Genomic DNA, 21,125 nt, shown 5'->3' on the forward strand with positions numbered 1-21,125 from the left:
AGAAGATGATACACTACGGGCTGGAATTCAGTGTGAATGGGAGTTAGTCAGTATAATTTGCAAATGGAATGGAGAGTACCAATTAATCTGGCAAGTCAATTATATTGAGGCCAGTTAAGAGAACATCTATTATAATTAAATTAGTGTAGTAGTTGAATTCATAAATGATATTTACAATGATATGAGTATAAAATATTACTTGCTCTAGATTTAATTAATTATATATTTTTGTAATATACAGTTTCTTTGACCTTCTTGGAATTTCTAATTCTTTTTCTTTTTTTTTTTTTTACAATGAGTTTTATTAACTCATCAATTTATGAATAAATCTTTCTAAGTGCCTATTGGGCCCCAGACAGTCAGTAGGGATACCTCAGTAACCAAAATAAGCAACTCTCTGACTTTGTAGATTTTATACCCTAATGGGGAGAAAACAGACAACAATCATAACAACTAAGTACAGTTTTTTCAAAAGTAAATGAACTTTAGAGTGGAATAATGAAGAATAAAAAAATACCAGAATGGAAGGAATACAATTTTACATAGTTAGAAGGCAGATTCTGACTACAGACCTGAAAGAAATGAGAAAGATGGCCACACAGATGATTAAGGGCAGAGTACTCCGGGCAGAGGGGGAAGACAGTAAGAGGACTTTGCCCTAGCCAGTTTGGTTTAGTGATTAGAGCATCAGCCTGCTGACTGAAGCATCCTGGGTTAGATTCCAGCCAAGGGTACATACCTTGGGTGCAGGCTTTATTCCTGGCCCTGGGTTGGGGTACATACAGGATGCAACCAATCAATGTATCTCTCTCACATCGATGTTTCTCTTTCTCTCTCTCTCTCCCCCACTTTCTTTGAAAAGCAATGGAAAAAATATCTTTGGATGAGGATTAAAAAAAAAAAAAAAAAAAGATTACCCTAAGGATAAGCCTGGTGTGTTCAAGAAACACCATGGAGGCCAATGTGGTGGAACAGATTTGGTACAGAAGAGAGGACAGAGAGGTAAGTTCAGAGAAGTAATTTGAATCCAGGACATGTTGGGCCTTTTGGTAGATTGAATTATTCACCCCATCTTGCAACTAGTCCTTTGTCATATGACTTTCAGTCCCTCCAGCTGGAGATGGAATGAACTACTCTGTTCCATAAATCTGGTCTCAACTATGTGACTTTGGCCAATGAATGTAGATGAAAGTGAGCATACCAGTTCAAACCTGGGCCCTAGAGACATCATATGTTTCTGCATGCCCTCTTGTATTTCTTCCATCACTATGAGATCTTCCCTGAGAAGATGGTGACCAATTAAACTTCCCACAAGAGGGAGTACATTTATAGTAGGACCTAGCCCAACCCACAGCAAGGAGAGAAGTCCAGCTGGAACTACTGCATAGCTAGAACTGCTGCCTTGGCCAGGTTGGCCAATCCATAGTCAATTTTCAGACACAAGAGCAAGACAATACATACTTATTATTGTAAAGTGTCACAAATATGTTTGTCCAAACCCAAAGTATTTGTTAATGATTTCAGTACGGCTGTTAGAGAAGAAAAGTTAAAGCTTTGCCTAAGAGAGCAGAAAGATAGATTTGTGATTAACTGTGATGAAAACACTGCAGATAGAGCAGGCGTTGGTGTCAGGGACATCAGAAGATTGGCTTTGGACATATTAAGAAATATATTAGGAAGTTGTGCTTCTATTAATAATGGAATAAATAATTCAAACCAACCTATCATTGAAGACATTTTTAAAAAGCCTGACCAAATATTAAAAAAATGCTTGAAGGCACCAGAGAGGAAGTGAGATAATGAAGAATTACTGGGCCAGGAGATGGAAAAACATAGGCTCAAAAAATGAGTCTGACTTGAGAGCACTTTCTGAGGACATTTGTTTATTCCAGAATGGGCAGCTGAGAAGCTGAGAAATTTTAGATCCTCTCAGAGTTAGTGTACCAGGATAGAGTCCAGGAACCATGGGGAATCCTGAAGACAGAATCTATAGTTACTTAAAAAGCAAAACACTTTCATACGTAGTCATTATACCTCAAAACACATTTAGAGAGGGAAGTGCATATTACAATCTGATTTTTCTTTCATTTTATTTTCTAAACACCTTTATTGATATATAAATCACATGATATACAATTCACCAATTTAATTGGTACAGTTCAATGAATTTTAGTTATCCACAGAGTTGTACACCCATCATAACATCTATTTTAGAAAATACTCATAATCTGAAAATAAAAAAGCCATATCCATTACTCCCTATTTCCTCCAAGAGACTTTGTGTGTTTCTACTTGCTCTTCTGCACCCAAGTTAGCATACTAGTACAAGAATAACAGGTATATAGAGTGAATACAAAGTCAACCTGCAGCCATATAAAAGCTCAGCCCAAATCAGCCAACTGCCAGCCCACTCACGATATGGGAGAGAAAAACTATTGTTACAGACTACAAGCATTTATAGGGTTTGTTATGAAGCAATAGCTGCCTGATACCAGTAAGCAACAGATGGAAAACATTTACAAAACACAGACTAGTTAAAGGGAATTCACAGCTCAAAAATAAAGTTTTAAAACCTAACATTATAATGTGTTGAAGATCATCTTGGATTAAAATTTTGAGGTTACTTTTTAGCTTCATGAATCTGGATGTCTAAACCTTTCTTTAGGTTTGGGGAGATCTCGGTTGTTATTTCCTTTTTTCTTTTTTTGTTTAAAATATTACAGATGTCCCTTTTTCTCCCCAGTAACCCATTTTATTCCATTCCATCCCATTCCCCTCCCCAGTCCCTCTCCCCAACATTGTCCATGTCCTTGGGTTGCACATATGTGGATATAAATTCTTTGGTAAATCTCTCCCACTCCACCTACCCACCTTCCTCTGTCCCTCTGACATTCGTCAGACTGATCTATGCTTTCATGTCATTGAATCTATTTGTTCATCAGCTTATTAAGTTCTTTAGATTCCACATATAAGCGAGATCATGTGATGTGTCTCTTTCTCTGCCTGCTTATTTCACTTAGCATAATATTCTCCAGGTACATCAATACTGTCCCAAAGGGTACAAGATCCTACTTCTTTACAACTGTGTAGTATTCCATGGTGTATATGTCCCACTGCTCTTTTATCCACTCATTTACTGTTGGGCACTTGGGCTGTTTCCAGATCTTAGCTATTGTAAACTGTGCTGCTATGAATATTGGGGTGCATGTACTCTTTCTGATTGGTGTTTCAGGATTCTTAAGACATATTCCTAGAAGTGGGGTCACTGGGTCAAACGGAAGCTCCATTTTTAATTTTTTGAGGAACCTCCATACTGTTTTCCATAGTGGTTGCACCAGTCTGCATTCCCACCAGCAGTGTACTACAGTTCCCCTTTCAAAACATCACCGCCAGCATGAGTCCTTTGTTGAATTGTTGATGGTAGCCTTTCTGATAGATGTGAAGTGATACCTCATTGTGGCTTAATTTGCATCTCTCTGATGATTACTGACATAAAGCATTTTCTCATGTGTCTCTTGGCCATCTGCATGTCCTCTTTGGAAAAGTGTCTATTTAGGTCCTTTGCCCATTTTTAAATTGGGTTGTTTGTCTTCCTCTTCGTGAATAGTATGAGTTCTTTGTACACTTTGGAAATTAGCCCCTTATCAATCAGATACATCCTTGGCAAATATGGTTTCCCAGACCATGGGGTTCCTTTGTATTTTGAGACTGATCTCTTTTGCTGTGCAGAAGCTTCTTAGTTTGATGTAGTCCCATATGTTTATTTTTTCCTTTGTTTCTCTTGCCCTAGGAGAAGTATCAGTGAACATTTCACTACATGGGATGTATGTGAATTTACTGCCTATGTTTTCTTCCAGGATTTTTATGGTTTTGTGACTGAACATTTAAGTTTTTTATCCATTTTGAGTTTATTTTTGTGTATGGTGAAAGTTGGTGGTCTAGTTTCATTCTTTTGCATGTGTTTGTCCAAGTTTCCCAGCACCACTTACTGAAGAGACTGTCTTTACTCCATTGGTGTGGGTCTGTTTCTGGGGTCTCTGTTCTGTTCCATTGATCCATATGCCTGTTGTTGTACCTAAACCAGGCTATTTTGATTACAATGGCTTTGTAGTACAATTTGAAGTTTGGTAATATGATCCCTCCCACTCTGTTCCTTTTTCTCAAGATGGCTACAGCTATTTGGAGTCTTTTTTGGTTGCATTTAAATTTTTGAAATGTTTGTTCTGTTTGTAAAATATGCTGTTGGTATTTTAATAGGAATTGCATTAAATTTATAGATTGCTTTGGGTAGTATGGACATTTTAATGATATTAATTCTTGCAATCCATGAGCATGGTATATTCTTCCACTTGTTTACATCTTCCTTTATTTCTTTTTTCAGTGTCCTATAGTTTTCCGAGTACAGGTCTTTTATGTTCCTTGGTTAAGTTTATTCCTAGGTATCTTATTTTTTTAGTTGCAATGGTAAATGGTATTGCTTTTTTAGTTTCTCTCTCTGAAAGTTCATTGTTGGTGTATAAGAATGCCATTGATTTCTGGATGTTGATTTTGTATCCAGCTACCTTGCCAAATTTGTGTATCAAATCTAGTAGTACTTTGATGGAGTCTTTAGGGTTTTCTATGTACAATATCATGTCATCTGCAAATAATGACAGTTTTACTTCCTCTTTTGCAACTTGAATACCTTTTATGTTTTCTTCCTGTCTGACGGCTGTGGCTAGGACTTCCAGTCCTATGTTGAATAAGAGTGGTGAAAGTGGACATCCCTGTCTTGTTCCTGCTTTTAATGGAAATGGTTTTAGTTTTTGCCCATTGAGTATGATATTGACTGTACATTTGTCATATATGGCCTTTATTACTTTGAGGTATGATCCCTCTATTCCCACTTTGCTGGGAGTTTTTATCAGAAATTTGTGCTGGATTTTGTTGAATGATTTTTCTGTATCTATTGATATGATTATATGATTTTTGCCCTTCATTTTGTTTATGTGATGTATCACATTTACTGATTTTTGGATGTTGTACCAACCTTGCATCCCTGGAATAAATCCCTCCTGGTCATGGTGTATGATCTTTTTAATGTATTGCTGGATCCAGTTTGCTAGTATTTTAGTGAGGGTATTAGCATCTATGTTCATCAGGGATATTGGCCTGTAATTATCTTTCTTCATAGTGTCTTTACCTGGTTTTGGGATTAGGATGATGTTGGCCTCATAAAAATAGTTTGGGAGTTTTTTCTCCTTTTGAATTTCCTGGAATAGTTGGAACAGAATAGATGTTCATTCTTCTTTGAATGTTTGGTAAAACTCACCTGTAAATCTATCTGGTTCAGGACTCAATTTAAATATCTAACTTCCTCTAAGAGGCCTCTCTTAATCCCCTATCAATCTTTGACCCTATCCTTCACCTCTTGCTGTCTCATAATTGCACAGTTTGGCAGTCATTCCTAAACTCATAGAGGGCAGGGACCATGCTTATATTGTTCTGTGGGATTTCTAGGCTCTAATACTAAACATATAGTAGGTTCTTCACAAATGTGTCCTGAAAAATGAGGGAGTGGATTACATGCAGTGTCTATAAATCTTCCAGTGACCAGGTACCATAAAAAAAAGCAAGAGTACTGGTACTTGAATCCTAGGTCCAGTAGTGAAGGGATATAGTAGTGAGGCTTCTCCAGAGAAACAGAACTCCCTGGAGAAGGAGGCAGAAAGGAAAAGACTGAGATTTATTATAAGGAATTGGATCACATGATTGTGGAGGCTGTCATGTCCAAATTCTGAAGGGCAGGCTGGAGACTCAGGGAGGGGCTGATGATATTGCAGCATGTGTTTGAAGGCAGTCTGGAGGCAGACTTTCCTTTTTCTCTGGAATTTCAGTCTGTTTTCACTTAAGACCTTCAACTTGTTGCATGAGGCCCACCCACATTCTGGGGTTAATCTGCTTTACTCAAAGTCTAGTGATTTACATGTTCATCACATCTAATAAATACCTTCACAGCAATATCAAGGTTGGCGTTGGATCACATATCTGGGTCATGTGGCCTAACCAAGTTGATAAAGAAAATGAACCATCACATGAGTGATCTAAGTGAGTTATTTGATGTCTCCTAGCTGCTGTTTACTTAACATTAATAGGGATAATGCTGCACCTACCTTGCAGGGTTGTGGTGAGAATTAGAGGAGAACTTGTCTGATAAATAGCCATGATGTAGCATGGTTCATAGTAGACAACAATTTCACCTTCTTGTCTCACTCTTATTCCAACCACACTCTGCACCAAAGGGAGGACCATGTGATAGCAAAGATTCTAAGTGCTGTGCATTTTTTGCTCCTTCCTCATCTCTTAGTGGAGGGGGTGATCCTGAGGAGGAGGGTACTTTTTTCCCTGTTTCTAGAGACTGGCCATGTGTGGCTCCTTCATTCCACTTGCATACCCTGTGGAAAAGGGGTTTTCATATCGCTGAAGTCAAGTTACATTTGGATGCCTGAGTGGAAGAAGGGGTGAAACCTAAGTTGGAACTGGAATTCTGTGCTCCTACTAGATTTTCTTACTACCTCTAGAATCCTGAAGGCCAGAACAGAAAATTTTATTTTGACCAAGGGACTCTGAGCAACTTCTCTTTGTTTATAAATATTACTAGTGTATGTGCACATATGCCTTTGTGTGTTTGACTTTTCTTCTCATGACCTTGAGATAAAGATCATTTTGTATGATAAAAAATGCTTCAGTGCAAGATCTAGTTCTATTTTAAGTAAAACTGGCTTTTTTCTTGCAAAAAAAGGAAGACCAAAATATTGCCTATCATGTGTGTGGCCTGAACATGACCCTCAAAACATCTTAAAGGCTATCCATCAAGGTTTTTAAAAAAGAAAATATATTATTTTAATTGTTCTTATCTTATTATTATATAATACTTTGTGGATTTATTTTATAACCTATAATCTTTGCCAGAGGGGGCCACTATTTAGGTTTATTTTTATTTGTAGCCTGAAACAAAAACAAAATATTCAGTACTGTTTTGACTTTTAAATTTTATTCTCTTTCTTATTACTTTTCCTTTCAACTTGAAAAGGATTTTTGGATCTGCAGTGCTCCTTTTAGGCCAATGAGGAATGTCTGTGAGAATTTTAGGCCAGTAGGCAGCCATATATTTCTTCCTTAATTTAGTGTGCATGGGCTAAGTATCAGGCAAAGGTATAAATAAAATGTTCAGCTCCACATATGGTATTTTGGGTTTAAAAATCCTCCATAAGCTTTTTCCATTCCTATCACCAATTTTATTCATTATAGGATATCCAGCAATTCTTCTTTTGGGATTATTTGAGAAGCAGCAAAGACTTCTTGTGGAAAGAGTATGTTTGCTGTAAGATTTGTGCAAAGATTTAGTGCCTGTGGGAGAGTAAGCCCTGTATTGCCTATCTGAAATTTTTGGTGGGGTTTCTTCTGTCATTGGCTTTCATGTTCTAGGTCCATGGATCCTTCAGTACTGTAGCCCTAGTAGTAGTAGCAGTAGTGCTTTCCCCTTTCTCTCTAGTATTCCAGGATCACACGTCCATGGGCAAGTGAATGGGTTTTCTCCTTCCTGCCTGAATTCAGCAGTGCTTTTACTAATTTGGGGGTTCAGAGAAGGAGATCAGGACAAAAAGCTATAATTTCTAAATTTTAAAATTGCACCATACTCAGTTTGCTCCTGAAGTGAAGTTATGCATATCTTTCTGCCTCTGTGCAAGGCTGGATTTGGGCCAGGTGGTGGACAAAGTATACCTTGGATCAAAGAGAGCCATTAGATGTATATGTCCTTGGAGGCAGAGTACTTAGGCACATCATCCTGGGTGGCCTCATTCATAGGAACAAAAAGAAGGATCCCATACTTGCTAAAGAACCACAAAAGCAGTCATCATAGTGACTGAAGTTGGCAAAGGTGGTGAACGAAACTTCAGAATCATGTTACACACACTCCCCTGTGCTTCACAGTGAGTCCTGCCTGTCACATTTTAACTGGATGTTAAATGGTTAGACAAACCAAGATGGGCAAGCACCAGACTAGATGGTATCGCACTCTTTCTCTGTAATCTTCCATCTTTAATTATCACCAAATCACCCTGATTCTACCTGCTAATTGTCATTCACATCTGTCCTTTTTCTACAACTGTGCTGCCTCCGCTTAGATCATTCACTATTACTCCAGATGGGTAATTATGGTAGACAAGGAGGGCAAGATGGCACAAGGAGAGGTTCTTACACCCAGGTGCCAAAAGCTAGAAAAATAATTGAATAGAACAAAAAACCATCCCTTCCTATCTCTTTAAGAACCACAGCTTGTGCAGGAATGGGGATGGTCTTTAAGAGGGGAGTCCTCCATTATCCCAGGTCGCAGCACCTAGGATAAACCTAGGATAAACCTCAGCACCTAGGATAAACCTAAATAAACCTCTTTCCTTTTGCACCAGAACCTGTCTCAGCAGTTTGGCTTTCGTTGCAGCAGGCAGCCAAACCTACATTTCAGTTACAAGATCACATTCAACATCCTCAGAGAAGAATCCACCTTGTAGCTAATAAATTAATAAGCTTTCACTTCAGCTGCTCATTTGCACAGGCTCCTTCCAAGAGCTGAAGGAGCCCTAGCAATGTTCACATGGTCTTATGTATTTTTTAAAATGTATTAAGATAAATTTAGCCACCATTGTTTAAGACTCTTTTCTCTTTCCATTCCAACTTCCCCAACCTCTGCTTTTGAGGTGTTAGTGTAGTCACAAGTATTTTGGGGCTCCAGCTAAGGGGAAGTTGAGTTGGTAGTCCCTTTGGTTTAGGTTTAGTAGGGGATACTTTTGTGGTGGGCAGTAATTTCAAAATGCAGTTAAATTATTGCTAGCTGCCATCCTAGTGCAGGAATGACTTCTAGTAACCTTCTTTTGGCCCACTGTGCTAATGTACCCAGCTCTGTGACATGAAATAGACATGGGTGTGTCCTATGACATGTGACAGCAGATGTTTGTGCAGAGTCAAGGAAAAGCAAAGTTTAAAATGTACCAAGTAGGAAGCTGGTCTGTGGAAGTTTCTTCCAAACATCTGATATATAAAATTGTAAGCAGAAGTTTTCAATAAAAACTAGCTAAAATATAAGTTATCTGCTTTGGGGAATCTAGTATGTCATGCTATGTGTACCATTATAAAGGCACCATCCCATTTTTTTCTCTTCCAATGAGAATTATGAAAAACAGATTAATGGAATTTTCATGTTTCATGTTCCTGGTGTTGTGGTTTATTTTTTCATTTTAAACAGGTGTTTGCTTTTGTAACCAATTACATATATTCTTAGTTTTGGATTCTTTTGCTTAATGCGGGCTTCCAGAAGTCTGGATAAGTCACTGATCATCCTCTACTTTGCAAGGATGGTCTTCAAAAGTCAAAGTCTGCCCAGGTAATGACTCCCTAATTTGAACCGTTTGACAGCTTTCATCACTTCGACTGTACCTCATGCTCCCCTCATCTGCCCTCCTGCCTGGGACTCACTGCCTTGTGTGCTCCTCACCTCCTTTGACAATGTGGTTCCCTCTAATCACAATGGCTACTTTTGTACTTTCTTTGTTCAGTAAACTTCTATTCATTCTTCACAGTGCAGCAAGGCAGAAAATAATGCAGGTGAGATGGAAACCTGCTAGGACTAAAGTTGGGTAGGGTGACCTGACAGTCTCTAAGTGTTCACAGCTGGTGTTGGTAGGAGTGAAGGGCCTAGGGCACAGTAGCCACTAGGAAGTGCACCATATGCCTTTGGTGGCTGGCTCCTTGCTTGGCACAGAGTAAAAAGGTGCTGAACTCATGGTGTTAAGGGATCCCATAAAGCATCCCACTGTCACTCACTACCTGAAAGTCTGAACAGAAAGGGAGAACTCCAGACTGTTGCATCCCTTCCCTTTGTGTTCTGGTTTCTCCTTGGTCTGTATCCCATGGTGTCCTCTTGCTGCAATGGCTGTCTGGTCTGGATATGGGGCTTATTCAGTTCTTCTCCCTGTCACTCTCACACTTACACTTCCTGACATTCCATTTTGTTCCCTCTTCCAAGGCCAGAGCTATGGAAATAACCTGGAGAGAGTCATTTGTTTCTCCTTTATTCTTCATTTATGAAAATTTTCTCATTATTTTGCCCAGTTTTAATTAGTCTGCCAAGAAAATGGTGTCTACAAATAAACATCTTATATTTGTGACTAAAGGGTCCAAATCACATGTGGCAAAATGGAGCAGGAAGTACAGTTGTAGATATTCTTTAATTTCATGTTAGCAGCAATGTTTATGATAATAAAGCAAAGACTGAAAGTCTTTTCAGGCAAGCTCTCATTCATTATTTAGTGTGTACTTTATATAGTCACAGAACTGTTAAATTAAAATAAGCTAGAGTTTTGTTAACATTTATAGATTATTTTCTACTCTTTATTTCCTTTCCTGTCATCTGTTTGTGTGAGTGTATCATACAATCTTTCCTTTAGTTCAGAGATTTACATGTAAGGAAGATTGTGCCAAGTTAACTCTCCCCACCTTCAACCCCCTCCAATGCACACTATGTATTCAGAAAAGTTACAAGGAGACTGGGAAACTTCCAGGCCAAAGAAAACAAATATTAAATTTATCATTCTTTAAGCCTACCCTTGGACAACTTTTCAAAGCTCTTTTGTGATTAGCTTTTTGGGGAACAATGAAAGCATTTTCCTTTGCATCCCCAAATTTCTTCTTCTGGATATCCAAGTGGCCAGTTTGAAGCCCCCACCCTTTACCCCCCACCTGGTCAGAAAAACAAAATGCTATACCTCTTCTAAATCCGAAGAACTGCAAATCTGTGTAGATAAATCTGTTCTAATTTGCTGTCTCTGATGCAGGAGTCCTAAGGACAGCGTCCTCAAAAAAAGCAGAAGTTCACCATTGTTCTGTCAACCTGATCATGAGGAGTGAATTAGATAAGAATACTGTCCCCACACTCCCACTCCTCCACCCTGCCTTTCCTCTCCAGATTCAGAGCTTTACAAATGAGATCAGGTTGGAAGTTGAGCCACTTGTCAGGGTTAAGAAGTCCCCACGGCTCCTTAGCATACTTTAAATGCCTGCTAGGTGATGGGGGCTTGGAACCACCAAGACTGACATAAGATAGATGACTATTTCCCAAATATAACTTCATCCATCTGGACTTGACACCAAATGTCAAATACTAGAGAATCATAATAACCCAGACAGTCATCAAGGGTAAATGCTTTCAAGGACACTTATTCCAACAAAAATTCAGTCCAATTTTCAGCTCTACACAATTCTGATCTTGCTTCCATCTCTTGTAAATAATAAGAGATATTATAGGATCAAGAATGCAGGCTGGGAGTTTAAGATAAATGACAACCCACCACGCCTTCTGAGAAATACAAAAAAGAGAATATTTATTTTATTCGAAAATAGTTATAACTCTTACATGTGCTCAGCAGATCTATTTTGCCCCTACAGATAAGTAGCCTTTCCCCTCCTTTCTGGCAGATAATTAATAGTTTCTTATCTATAATCTTCCTTGTCCAACCTTTACTAGCAGAATCGAATAAAAGCATGAGCATTTTAATTATAGGGTTATGGCATTATAAAGTGTAACACAAATACAGTGGCATCAAAAATTCTGAAATCTGTGCCCAAAATGAGTCATAGGATTGTCTTCTCAAAATGTTCAAGTGCCCATTTCTATTTGTTTCCTATCTATCTATCTATCATTCCTTTGAGCAAAGATGGTGTTATCTTTTTACTTTTTTCTATTTATCTACTCTTTCAACTTATATATCAAGTGCCTATTCTCTGTGAAAAAAAGGGAGTCGATATACAACCATGGCATGGATATTGTGAGGCTTAGATGTGTGTGATGTTTTACAAAAGCAATAAATATGCTAAACACATAAAGATACTTGTTGGCATATGGTTTTAGGGGGTCCCCATAAGCCTGCATTAGTTGTTTAGTCATTGTCCTGGACCTGGAGGCACTGAGAGCCAGTAACAAGCCTGAGATGAGGTTGCCAAGAGAAGCAGGCAGGATGGCATTAGCATGAAAATTCTTTGCTATCTTACCTGTGAGGGGAAGGAAGGCCTGATGCAGAGGCATAGGCAACTTGGCTTGGACTTTAAGCCACTTCTTCCTACAGGTGGAGCAGGCTTTCTTTCTTTCTTTTTTTTAAATTAAAAAATATATATATTTAATTTTAATTTTTGTTTAAAATATTACAAATGTCCCTTTTTCTCCCCAGTGACCCGTTCCACCCCATCCCATCCCCTTCCCCAGTCCCCCTCCATACCTTTGTCCATGTCCTTGAGTTGTGCATATATGCATATAAATTCTTTGGTTAGTCTCTCCCCCTCCACCCGCCCGCCTTCCTCCATCCCTCTGATATTCATCAGTCTGATCCATGCTTCCATGTCATTGAATCTTTTCTGTTCATCAGTTTATTAAATTCTTTAGATTCCACATATAAGTGAGATCATGTGATTTTTGTCTTTCTCTGACTGGCTTATTTCGCTTAGCATAATATTCTCCAGGTCCATCCATACTGTTTTTCTTTCTTTTGGGCTAACCACCTGCCAATGTCTTCAATCAAATCCAATGTAAATCTTGTTGCTTCCAACAAATTGTCTTTTTTTTCCTTCTAACTTGAAAGAGAGAAGTTTAAAACAAAGCACTTTTAATATTTTATATCTTATATTTATTTATCTAAATTTATTTTTATTACAAAATGAATAAAATAAAAACAAATAAAAACTCTTCTGCCCATTTTTCTGAGCAAGCTTCCCCATCATACATTTTGTAATCAGTTATTGCATGTACACACAAACCTGCAGGCCCTTTCCAACTCTAAGCTAGTGCCTCTTTCAAAGAACAAGCAGACTCTTGCTCACACCTGGCAGGTGAGGGTGCTGTGGGCTGGGGGTGAAGTTGGAGACTTCTACTTTCCCAATGCTTCTACAGAGTCAGCTGCCTTAGTTATTTCTCCTCTGGAGCCTTATCCAAAGCTTTTCTCTGCTCTACTTCACCGTCTCCACCTCTTTCCTCTCCATTCTCCCTTCTTAGTTAGTAGCTGTGTTCCAGAATCTCCCCACCACAGACTCAAGCCTCATCTGTATCTGCCACCTAGCCCTGGCCTTCCACAGAACATCCTGCTAGCTGAACTGGCTGCGTGTTTGGTGTGGCACAATACTACATATGATTTTTTTCCAAAGGGCTGACCTTTGGCAAGCCCCAAATTGTTTTTTATCAATCATTTTTTTCTCTAAAAATTTTAATTCCTAGTGTCTTTTAAGAGGAAATTTAATCTGCGTGTTTCTGGTTCATTTGCAATTACAGTAACTCCTCAGAACCTTGTGTTGTAAGACATTTTTGATGTTCATAAAGTCTAATGAATTTTTTTAAACTATGTTTTTATTGATTTCAGAGAGAGGAAGTGAGAGGGAGAGAGAGATAGAAACATCAATGAAGAGAATCATCGATTGGCTGCCTCCAGCAACCCAGGCATATGCCCTGACTGGGAGTTGAACCGTGACTGCCGAACTTTTTCATAGTGCTTTAAAAACATATTTTCTTGAACCTGGAAGTGGCCTTTGGCCAGTTAGCTATACACTAACTTCAGCATGACACTGTGGTTTCAGTTCAATACCTGGATTAGCCAAAAGGTGTTTTCTCACCCACACTGAATAACCCTTGAAGTGGACTTGGTTATTGCGTCCCCACAAGAAGATATTTAATTAGGACTACTTTTGCTTGGGGACAGTTACACGTGGGCTGGGGGTGAGGTGGGGAGGGAAGCCTGGAGAAGGTGGTTTTAGAGTTTTAACCCTTTACGGTTAAGTCCTGGACATCAACATGAATATAAATATAAACATGAAGACTCCCAGATTCAACCATCCCAGTTCTTGACAGGAAGTCCAACCTCAGGGAAGTACTTAGACACACACATACCCATCAGTGACATAATGAGTAGAACTGGATGGTGGCAAAAGGGAATGCGTATAAAGTAGGTCTTTGGGGAAAGAAGTAACTGTAAGTGACGTACAGACAGTTAAAGTGGGGGTTGGAGTTTCCATTCTAGGCCATTTTAAAAGATGTGAGAATAGTTTTAACAGCTCTTGCTGAGCTTCAGAAGGGAACCTGCATACAGAATGGAGTATAAACTGGGCTTTGAGAAGTCTAGACTCACTGGAAGTTTGCAGAAAAGGAATTGCTACAGATGGAAGAGTTTGGTAGTAAATGTCCTTTTGAGTGTTGTCAGGATATTGCCTCTAATGGTGCTAATGTGGTGCACAGCCATGGCATCCCAAACAACCAGTATAGGAGTGGAAACTGGAGCTTGGCTGTGTCTGCTCTGACAGGTCTGCTAAGCAGCCAGCATGTGTCAGACTAGCTGGGGTCCATTCTGATTGGGTAATGATCATGCGGTCTCAGTGGTTAATTATTGTTAGCTTTCTTTTTTCGTTTAAACTTTGTAATCTCATCTTATATACAAGCTTATAAGAGTATAGTTGGGGTTCCAGAGCAGTGACAAGCAGAGGGTTTTTTTGATTAGTTCCAATACAAGGTGTCTTCCACCAGACAATGTTATACAGAGGACATGACAGGAATCACACCAGAAGTTAATAGAAAAAAACCCCAAAACCTCACAACAAATTAATAGAGAAGAGATATCCAATTTTATCATGGTTTGGAGAGTCACCCTCCATTTACCCCATCCCTGATTTAACAGTGTTGAGATTTGGATCTCCTGTGGACAAGCATGAGCCTGCTCTCCAGGGAATAAAGGTCTCTGTGTGTAGCCAACATGAAGAAAGGGGATGTTTGGAGAGCTGTGGACTCCCTCCCAAAGGAAGCATTGGTTAGCATAGCCCCTGTCATCACTTGAACTTTCTCCTTCCTCATCATGTTTCTAAATCCTACACACCCCTCCAAGTCCAGCTTAAGTCCCATCTTTCCATGAAGCCTTCCTTGGTCCTTTCAGTCAATTTGGTGCCCGTTTATCTCTGCCTTAGTCACTCACAGTCCATAATGTTTTATTGACATTTCCTTGCATCACTATTCTCTTATTTATAGATGTTTGCCTGGCCTCCCCCAGTTGCATTCTCTAGGAGTAGGGTTGCATCTGCACTACTTTGGTTTGCTCACAATGCCTAGCATAGTACCTTCATTAACTGACTGTATGGAAGGTTGTGAGGCTCCCTGAAAAATCTAGATGCTGTTCTTCTACGTGTATCTGTAGATCTCCTTTGGGACATTCAATTTTGTCCCATGGATCTGTCTATTCTGGTACCAGAACAAAATATTCTTATTACTAAAATTTTTCATTACATATTTTAAATCAAATTTCCCCTACTTGTTTTCCCCCAACATTTTATTTGCTATCTTTGCCAATTTGATCTGCAGGTTGATTTTAGAATTCATTTGTCAAATTATAAGAAAACACATTCTATTTGTATTTTATTTAAATTGCATTTAGTTTATAGATTATTTGGGATAAATTGACAAATTGATACAGACATTACACTACTAGTTTAACTAATATTAAATAGCTCTAATTTCTATAATTAAATCTTCTAGCTCACTTTGCATTACACTTTTAATATACTGTTGAAGTTAAAATGCATACTATTTGACTTAGAATTTGTATATGTAATTGACAAACAGGATTGGCATCTAGTCTTAGTTCTTTTCTCTCTTTCTCCCTTCCCTCTCACTTTTTGTATCATTGTCAGATTTTACTATTACTCTGAGAAAATGAATTGAGAATGGTCTGTCTTTTCTATGCATTATAACAATTCAAATAGTTTGGAAGCTGTCTGTTCCTTGAAACCATCTGACATTTTTTGCCAACTTTTAAAATGTATTCCACAGGTTTTGATTTATTTATCTTTTCCGCTTCTTTATTAATCAATTATTTAAGTAATTAAAGTCTTAGAAAGTTATTTCTTCAAGTGAGATTTTCAAAATGATTAGCATAAAATTGAATGGAATTATCCCAGGAGTGGGGTAATGAGGGATTGATTGGGAAGGAGCACTCCTGGAGATAATAAAAATGTAAATTTTCAAAACTCACTGAAATTTGCACTTAAAATGGGTGCATTTTATTGTATACAAACCAACTATCAATAAAGTTGATGTCTAAAATAAATAAATAAAGTTGATGTCTTTAAAAAAAGCCTTTATTATATTTAGTTATTTTCAATATGTCAGGCATTAAAACACTTAGTTGTATTTCTCAACCTTACATTTGTGGTAGGAATGCTTTATCTCCTTTCATTTTACTTCTATTTTTTCTTTCTGTTTTTAAGGTTTCTATTCTGCTTCTTTTGTTTCTAGCTCTTACTGTATATATTTTATATTTTTTATTAGATAATTAGAAGATATAAACACAGTTTTCAGCTCTACTAGTGTATACATTCAAGTTAAGGAAAACAAAACACCTGATTTCTCTAATTATCAATGTCAAGAATTAAGCAGTATCATCTTTCTCCCTAATAAAGGTAGTAACTTCTTTCCACCCTCCCCAACATCACTCTCCTGTTTTAATGTACAGCTTGCTCAGAGCCAATAAATATTTGAATAAATAAGTAGTTAGAAAAGAGACAGATATAATTCATTAGTCCTTCTCAAATACAAATATATAATGTATGTATTCATAATGCATAATCTTTGGGTGGATAGTGAGTTTCTCCTCAAGCAAATGGCAAGTTCACTGATGCAATGGGCACTATAGTGTTTGCACTCAGAGTACTTCATGCATTCTTATGGAGTGAATAAAAATTTTTAATGAGAAAAGAACTCTTCCATTTAGTTAGTACTGCATCTGGGCATTTATGTGAAGAAAACAAAAACACCAATTTGAAAGGATATATGCACCCTTAAGTTCATTGCAGCATCATTTATAATAACCAAGATATGGAAGCAAACTTTCATCATCCATTGGTAGATGAATGAATAAAGAAGATGAAAGAATAAAGAAGGGCACACACAATGGAATATTATTCAACAATTAAAAAATTAAATCTTATCACTTGTGACAACATGGATAAACCTAGAGGATATTATGTTAAGTGAAATAAGTCAGATAGAGAAAGACAAATATGGTGTGATTTTACTTATACGTGGAATAAAACAAAACAACAAACAAAACAAAGCAGAAGCAGGCTCATAGATACAGAGAACAAACTAATGGTTGCCAGAGGGGAATGGGTGAGGGAATGAGTAAAAAGGTGATGGGTATTAGACTTATTGTATGATCACATTGTAAGGTATATAAATGTAGAATCTCTGTGCTATATACCTTAAACTAATATAATATTGTATGTCAATTATACTTTAATAAAACAATAGAAAAAGAAATATGATCTCAATCTGTTGCTTATTGTTCAGTACTGTGAACTGAAACTTTCATCCAGCCTTACATAGACAAGATAGTGTATCTGTTTCACAAAGTGTGCAAATCATGAGACACAAAATAGTTGTTTTATTTAATGTAAAAGAGGAATTACACTCAATCTCTGAAGATACAACTTCAGTGCACTTAGTGTACCACTATCCTCTCCCTTCAAATGATAATTTGCAGTGTAATATGTAATAGGGTGGCCAATTATCCTGGCTTGCCAGGAACTGAGGGATTTCCCAGGATAAGGGGCTTTCAGTGCTAAAACCAGGGAAGTCAGCCAAACCAGGAAAGTTCCAGGCAAACTGAGATGAGCCGGTTACTCTAAGTGTAGAGCTGAACACATGTAGCATGTTTCATAACATACATGGTAAACAACCTATAACATAGCAGTGAAGAAGTAATGAGACTCAGCATTAACTTGAAATTGTAGAGACCTAGGTTATGAATTTACTATAGCATAGTCTCTATAGCAGATATAGTTTACACACTAAATGATTTTTTAAAATGGTGTAAGAATACTTGACAAATGGTCTAATTCTGCCTCACTGGTAACATTTATAGACTTGGAGGACAGGGTGCCCACGTTGCTCAGTTTGCCGTAGTGATTACCCATCATCACTCAGGTTTATGAGACCATGTTGGAACCTACAGACTCTCTCTGACTCTGGTCTGCTGTCATCAGAAACACCAAACATTTACCCAAAGTGCCAAATTATTGCACTCATGGGGTTAGTCATTTTGAAAACAGAATTGGACTTTCTACCAAGAACCAGAAAAACACTGAAAACATAAAACAACAAGGAAATCTGTGGTGTGCTTGCAAAAACCAAAGACTCTAACCCTGATCTAAACCAGACTGTTTTCCTCCTGGCTCCCTCCCTTTTTTCCTTAATTAAGCTAATTGTAAAAGAAAGAATTTCATCCGACCAAAACAGCAATCTTTCTATCCTAATCTCTAGGACAAAACAGAGAACCTGGTCTGGAATTAAATTTGAAATATTAAAGAAAAATGACTACCAGCTTAATGCTGTCATTGTTGGTGTTTATTTTTCTTTCTTTTATGTTGACGTGAGGGAGAAAATAATGTCGTCTGCTGGAAATTTAAGCATGTTTGCATTTTGATATAATTAAAATTAATGTTGGAGGGCCAAACTAACACCAAACAATCTCTATGCTTTCCATGTGTGTAAAACATTTTTTAATCACTTTCACTTAATCTGGGAGCCTGGCAGACTGCCACAAACCACCTAGATCGAGGCGCTAAAGTATCTTTTTCAAAAAGAAAAACTTATATGTTGGAAATTAGAAGTTAGGACATAGGGAAAACAGCTAGAGCTCTGCAAATTGCTTTATTTGGATCTTTCTTCCATCTCTGTTTCTTCTTTTCCAGCTTGGATGGCAGTGTTTCTAGCACACGCACTGGTGCTCCTTCACCTTACAGCTATTGTAAAGGCAAGGCTTTGAGAAGAAGGGATAGAAATGAATCTTCCTTAAGGAGCTGTAAACTCAAGGAACTTGGTGCTGAACCATTATCTGTGAGATTCATTCAGTGAGAGGACCAGACACAATGGTCATTTGTTGTGGGACAGACAGTAGTAAACAGGATGTTTGACTTTTCAATATACTGTTTGACAACTATACACAGAGTTGATGTGATTTGTGCATAAGAATCTCTTGCTTAAAATCTTTCAGTAGCCTCTCAAAACCCACAGGGTAAATTCCAAACCCCTAGGCCCCTCAACATGAGGACCAAGATTTTCTTGCAATGGGTCATCCTTAGCTCTCTAGTTTCATTTTCTTGCTGTCCATCCCACATACCACATATCACAGCTATCAAGTGCCTTGCAGTATTCTGAACACATTGTGCAGTTCCAGGTACATATGCCTCCCTCCATTTAGGAAACTCCTACTTAACTTCATGCATAACCGAGCACTTGGCATGTACCAGGTACTCAATAATTCTGCTGAGTGAATGCATACCAAAACTCAATTCCAACATCATTTCCTCTGGCACCCCAAGACAGAATAAGGACTCCATTCTCTATACTTCCAAAATTCCTTGAATGTGTTTTTGGCACAGTGGTTCACAATCAAGCATAATTTTGCCTCACAGTGCCATTTGACAATGTCTGGAGACAGTTTTGGTTGGTACACTGGCAGGTTGCTACTGGCATTCACTGGGTGGAGGTCATGGATGTTGCTAAACCTTCCACACTACACAGGACAATCTCTCATAGAAGGGAAATATCTGGCCCAAATAGCAATAGTACTGAGGTTGAGGAACCCTGTTTAGCAGAACTCATAGTTTGGAATAGACATCTTGGAGGCATCTTTCTACTCCATTAGATAGGAAGCTCCTTCATGTCAAGGACTATACTTCACTATCTTTGCATACTCACTGTCTAGCACAATGTCTGGCATATACAAGATGATCAATGAATGCTGAATGAAATAAGAAAGAAATGAGGCACTGCAGAAGTGATAAGTAGTGATCATTCTGTAAGGAATATAAAAGACAAAGATATGGCTGTTCCCACTAATATATAAGCTCAAACAAGTTGCCCAGTTTTGAGGAAATGGAATCTCTCTACTTTTTCCACTCCAAAGGAATTTCTTTTCAATGGTGCATAACTTTCTAGACAAAGTGCACTAAAAATATCACACTGAGGTTAACATTATATTTTCATGCCAACTCTCAAAAGCATGGTCTCTTTGTAATTGGTGTCAGCTACAGCATTTCAGAATGCCCCATAAATAAGCCCCATTGGGGAGCTTTCTGGAAGTGTTCTTTTGATACCTCCTCCATGCATATTCACTTGGACTACATTTGTCAGAGAAACCATTTGAAATATAATTTGGAAGCTCACTGACATGATCCTGACACCTTTCTTCTTCTTGATGGTAGTGGACTAAAATTGGTCTGGTTATGACTTGACCTACACCTCTGACTAAATAACTAGATCATTTAGAATAAGAACTTAAAGCAAAATGGTCTAACTGTGAAGTCTGTGTTTTTCAGAAGCCCTGGTGGGAATATCCTCTTTGCATTGCAGTTCCTCCGTAGTTGTGTTTTGTTTAGAAACACTGCGAGAAAATTATGGTTATAATTCATGTTTGCCATAATGATGACATGAGGGGTATGATTTTCACTTAAGGTTTGTCTTTCCAACCTTACGGAGTGTTTCCCCAGCAGAATCAACCTGCTTTGCTGAACATTTGAGTTGGCACTCTTCTTTTTTCCCCCCAATATGTTTTTGTTGACTTCAGAGAGAGGAAGGGGGAAGGAGAGAGAGAAAGAGAGAGAGAGAGAGAGAGAGAGGAAGAAACATCAATGATGAGAGAAAGTCATTGACCAGCTGTCTCCTGCATGCCCCCTACTGGGGATTGAGCCTGTAACCTCAGGATTTGTCCTGACCTGGAATTGTACCATGACTTCCTGGTTCATGGGTCAATATTCAACCACTGAGCCATGCCAGCTGGGCGAGTTGGGGATATTTTTACCAACCAAATAAAAGCATAAACAATTCTGTTTAGAGTCCCACAGAATTAAGTTCATTCCACATGTGAAAAATTCTTCCATTTTTCCTTGAGAGAATCCTAGACAATAGTCTTGATGTGAATTTATTACATTAAAGACTATGCATTTAACTTAACAAAACATTGTATGAAGCTTAATAAATGTATTTTGCAATAACCCTTTGCTTTATT

This window comes from Miniopterus schreibersii (assembly GCF_964146895.1).
Source record: "Miniopterus schreibersii genome assembly, chromosome: 9".
Classification (NCBI taxonomy): Eukaryota; Metazoa; Chordata; class Mammalia; order Chiroptera; family Miniopteridae; genus Miniopterus; species Miniopterus schreibersii.